The 4,865-nt window shown below is 42.4% G+C and overlaps 1 pseudogene across 1 annotated transcript; it reads right to left on the reverse strand.

The window, feature by feature from the left end:
• Positions 1-2,969: 2,969 nt before the first annotated feature.
• Positions 2,970-3,571, reverse strand: 1700019M22Rik (RIKEN cDNA 1700019M22 gene; annotated as a pseudogene). The gene has a single exon (NR_103800.1). The product of NR_103800.1 is annotated as an RIKEN cDNA 1700019M22 gene (long non-coding RNA).
• Between the last annotated feature and the right edge of the window lie 1,294 nt (positions 3,572-4,865).

Consider the following 4,865-nt stretch of genomic DNA (forward strand, 5'->3'; position numbering starts at 1 on the left):
GAGGAATCAGGGAGAGCAGCCACTTGCACACAAGAGGAAGAAACTTCCTATCTCAGCCATGGGCTACAGCAAGGAGAGCCGACCTGGTGTCAACTTGGGGACAACTAAAAATGATGACCCGTGAGGCAGAGGGCCTGCTAGAGTGTATTTAACAAGATTTCATCAGAGACACTGTTTTTGGCCATTCAGGTCAACTCCCCTATAGCTGTGAAAGTTTGTGTACCTTACCTATATGCTACTTTGTTAGATAATTTTAAGAGTTAAGATCACCAATCTTGACAAATCTTTTCATATTTATTGTAATTGTTGTCAATTAACTAATTGTGTAGATCCTAATTTAGATAAGGAATCTGCTGTTATGATTTTGTTAAAGATACCTGCTTATGTTTTGCTGCCTGTTAGAGTTAGGAAATGATCCTTGGTTTAAAAATCCGGGAATGCAAACTTGGAAAAGGTCAAATGAGCAATTTTAGGACTTACTGCTTTAATTGCAATTTTAACTTCAATATATACCACAGCTTTAGATCAACAGCTGCATAGTGCTCATTTTGTTAATGATATGCATAAGAATATTTCCATGGCTTTGTCAGAGCAACTTATTATAGATAAAATTGGAGGCAAAGGTTAATGTCTTAGAAGTAGTAGTCTCAACAAGAAGGCAGGATATAGCAAATATTAAGGCTACAAAGACAGAAATTTCAGATATTAGAATAAGTTGCTTATTCAGTGACATTCAGAATTGCTTCTAGTATTGTTAGGGAGATAGTGAAAGAAATCAGGCTTTACTATCCACTACATAGAGTTAGAAATCTCGGGACAAGCTTAACAATGTAAGTTTAGAATTCTTATTACAGTTATGTACGACAGAACTTATTGTTACCATGGTTAATGCCTCACTACAAGCCATTCATGAGGCCAATTCTACACTTGCTAGGGATTGTTAGATTTGTTATTCATCCCAGCCTCCTTTTTATGAAGGAATAGCCCTTTTTAGAGAAGTGATTGCCACCAATGATACTTCCTTTCTGAGATGACATCTGGAGTCTAAAGAAGGGCTGACTCTTGGCCAAATATCTGGTATTGGTCTCTGTCTTTTAGGACCCCAGATGCTTCCCCCCCCCCGCCCCTGTTTGAAGTGTGTAATCAAACCCTGGCTCTTCACCTTGCTTCCCAGCCTTTTGGAACCTTTCTTGGGTATTTTGCTGCTTTTGTCTTTTGGCCCTTGGGCCTTTAATAGATTAACCAGTTTTGTTAAGTCGCAGATTAAAGCTGCTTTAAGCAAGCCGGTTGCACTTCACTACCATTGACTGGATATCCGAGACTCAGACGAAGATCTCCCTTCCACCAATGCAGAAAGAGCAGCTGCTGGCCTCCAGTTTTCTGCCCTTGCTGCAAGTGCAGAATCCTCTTGGTTCCTCAAGTCATATAGACAACAGAGAGGAGGAGGGTGACCTCCAGCTCCTAATATAGTCTAAGAGCCACAAATCGTGGTATTACCATTGGCATAATTCTTGTGGGTAGAGCCCACAGAGGCCTTGCTGAATCTGAGATTGACAATTCTCCTTTAGGAGCTGCACAGGACTCAGACCTGTGCATATTGGTTCGTGATAATACAAATCCAGTATGGGCACCAGTGTGGGTGCAAGGCTAAGCACTGCAGGGGAAGGTCCAACTTGACCATTTATGAGTTCCCTGAGAGGCACACCTGGTTTACACGGAGGTTGGTATCTATTTCCAGTTACAAACAAAAAATCTTTCTAAGGCTCTGCCTCCCCTCCCTAAAAGATACCAAGAGCCATGAGTGTGGGTCGTGACAGCACCCACGGGAGGAATTGGGTCAATGCTCTCCCAGCAGGTTAATGCCCACTCATCCAAGGATGAGAAGATCATTTAATCACCTCAGTTAAGTGAGGCCTTATTAAATTAATTCAAAGGGGGGAGATGTTGTTCTCAAAATCCAAGTTAGTATTATAGTATTATAGTAAAAATGAAATCAAATATAACAGACAGTGACAGGAGTACTATTTTTTTTTCATATCAGATTGACTTTATTTTCACCAGAGTTAAAGCACTGTGTAGTACTTACATTTTCAGACTACACAGTTTAGCATTGCTCAGCTGCCAATCCGTGAGAAAGTAAGCCTTTTGCAATTTCCCACCCTAATAAGCCAAATGGCCTTGTGTTAGAGGCTGGTCACCTCCTCCTCCCTATCCCTTCCTGGCATCTAAGACCCTAAAAGTTTTAATTATAGTCCTCTCTTCCTTATCTCTTCCTGACTCCCTAGACTTCTAAGGACCTGAGTTATGTGCTGAGCCCAGCTTGACACCCCGGGCTGTTAAGGAGGAATATCTACATTCCTGAGATAAGACTCAGGGTGCCTCTCACCTGCAGTCAGAACTCAGCCTTCATGTCCCCAGATGTCTACTTCTTTGTTCTTTGTTAATTCCTCCTCAGCCCCTCCCTATTTCCCCTCACTGTGTGCTTATAACCTGGATTTTCAGCCTAATAAACTTAGACCTTGACAGGAATCCTCCTTGGTCTCTCTCTTTTTTCCCACCTGTTTCTCTTGCAGGTTTGCGGTTTCCCTCGTACCCACGAATAACTGGGTCCTGATGGTCAGGACAGAGTTTGGTGCAACGTAGTAATCAATATTTGCTGAAAATAATCTAATGTGTTAGAGAATTTCTACATATGTTCATATTGACTTTTTGCAGACAATTATTGAAATTGGTGTTACATTTATTTATATATAAAACAAATGAAGGTCAGATTAGGTAAGTGTATTAACTAAAGCAGAATCATAAGTGATTGTGAGTTTGGAAATGAATTTTTTTTTCATCATCAGTTTGACCTGAAATCTCATCTGCTAAGACTTGATTCTCAAAATCCAAGTTAGTATTATAGTATTATAGTAAAAATGAAATCAAATATAACAACAGACAGTGACAGGAGTACTCTTTTTTTTTTTCATATCAGATTGACTTTATTTTCACCAGAGTCAAAGCACTGTGTAGCACTTACATTTTCAGACTACACAGTTTAGCATTGCTCAGCTGCCAATCCTTTTCACAGATCCCCAGGTCTTTGGTTAGCATGCTGAGTCTACTGGCATTCTTAATCCATTGTTGAACTCCTGGAGCTCTCAGTGCTGCTATGTTCGGGCTCCTTCCCACTACCTGTTGACAGCTCTTTCAACAAACGGTGGTAGTGACCAAATAGTTCTTTCCCCTTGCCTTTATTAGTCCTTTTTGGTGGTGTAGTTTTCTTAGAAGTCTTTCTTTTAGGCATGTTTGGCAGTGTTTTCTTGCTCTTCTTCTTAGGCTTTTGCACCGTGGGCCTTCTTATCTTCTTGCTACATTTGGAACAGGATTTACGATGGCAAGCCTTCACTGTCTTGGGTTTGGATGTCGAGGTTGATGGCTCAACATCCTGTGTCAGATTGTGCGTCTTCTTAGTCGCTTTCACCATCCTGATGATGTTCCTTGATTCATAGTGGTCTGGTCCAGAGCTCTCAGAAGCACCCTCTTATGAACCCACCTTGCACAATGGGAGGCCACACCCCTGAATCCTGATTGGTCAGCAAGGTCCTTCTCAGCTAATAGTGGCTTAGGAGCTGCTATGACATCACAAAGCACCTTGCTGCCTGATGGGAGCAGGCACTAGGGTGAAGATCACTCTGGTGAGGGAGATCCTATGAAGACAATAGTGTCTGGATACAGACTGGAGGGTTTTTTTTTCGAACATCTCCAAGAGACTCATGCCACCCTTTTTTATATTCTCATCCTCAGTTGTGATGGAACATGTGGCAGTGGGTTTGCCCCTGTGAACTCTTCCTGAAATTACCCCACCACCATTCAATGGTTCATTCTGTCATGTTTCCTCCTTAGTTATTAATACTTAGATTTTGGCATATTATTCCTTCCAAATTTAATTCCACATTCTACCAAAAGTATTGAAGTATCATTGTATACGAGAATCACCCCATAAATGGAAACAAAAAGAATATATTCATGAATGAATATCTTCCTACCAGGTAAATTTGGCGTTCAAAACTGACATTTTTGCTTACATGGTGTGATGGCTGGTTTTTTAAATCATTTACATCACAAATGTTGTTCCCCCTTTCCTGGACCCCTGTCACAGAGTTCCTGACCCAATTCCCCCTCCTCTTCTCCTCTGAAAGGGTGCCCCCCGCCATCCCCCTTCTCTGTGGCATCAAGTCTTTACAGGATTAGTCACATCCTCTCCCACTGAGGCCAGACAAGGCAGTCAGTCATCTGCTACATATGTGCTAGGGGCCTCAGACCAGCCTGTGTATGCCCTTTGGTTGGCTTAGTCTCTGGGAGCCACCAGGGATCTGGGTTAGTTGGGACTGTTGGTCTTCCTATGGGGTTGCCATCCCTTTCAGCTGCTTCAGTCCTTCCCCAAACTCTTCCATAGGGGTCCCTGACTTCAATCTAATCATTGGTTGGCTATAATTATCTGCATGTGTCTCAGTCATCTGCTGGTAGGCTTTTGTCTGCAAGGACAACATAACATCAGTAATAGTGTCCTGCTTTGGTTTGTCCCCCTGAGTGAGATGGGTCCTAAGTTGGGCCAGCTCCTGGTCCACAATTCGTTCAGTCTCTGCTCCATTTTGTCCCTGAATTTCTTTTAGACAGGAACAATTCTAGGTCAAAAGTTTGAAGGTGGGTTGATTTCCTCATCCCTCCAACTGGGAGCCCTGTCTAACTGAAGGTGAGTTATTCAGGTTACATCTCCCCACTGTTGCACACTCACAATGAATACCAGGCACTTCTCATATTCCAGGTCTCAGAACCTTTCTAAGGTACCCTGCCCCACTCCTACCCCTAGGAGCTGCATA

Source organism: Mus musculus, chromosome 12, assembly GCF_000001635.26.
Source record: "Mus musculus strain C57BL/6J chromosome 12, GRCm38.p6 C57BL/6J".
Classification (NCBI taxonomy): Eukaryota; Metazoa; Chordata; class Mammalia; order Rodentia; family Muridae; genus Mus; species Mus musculus.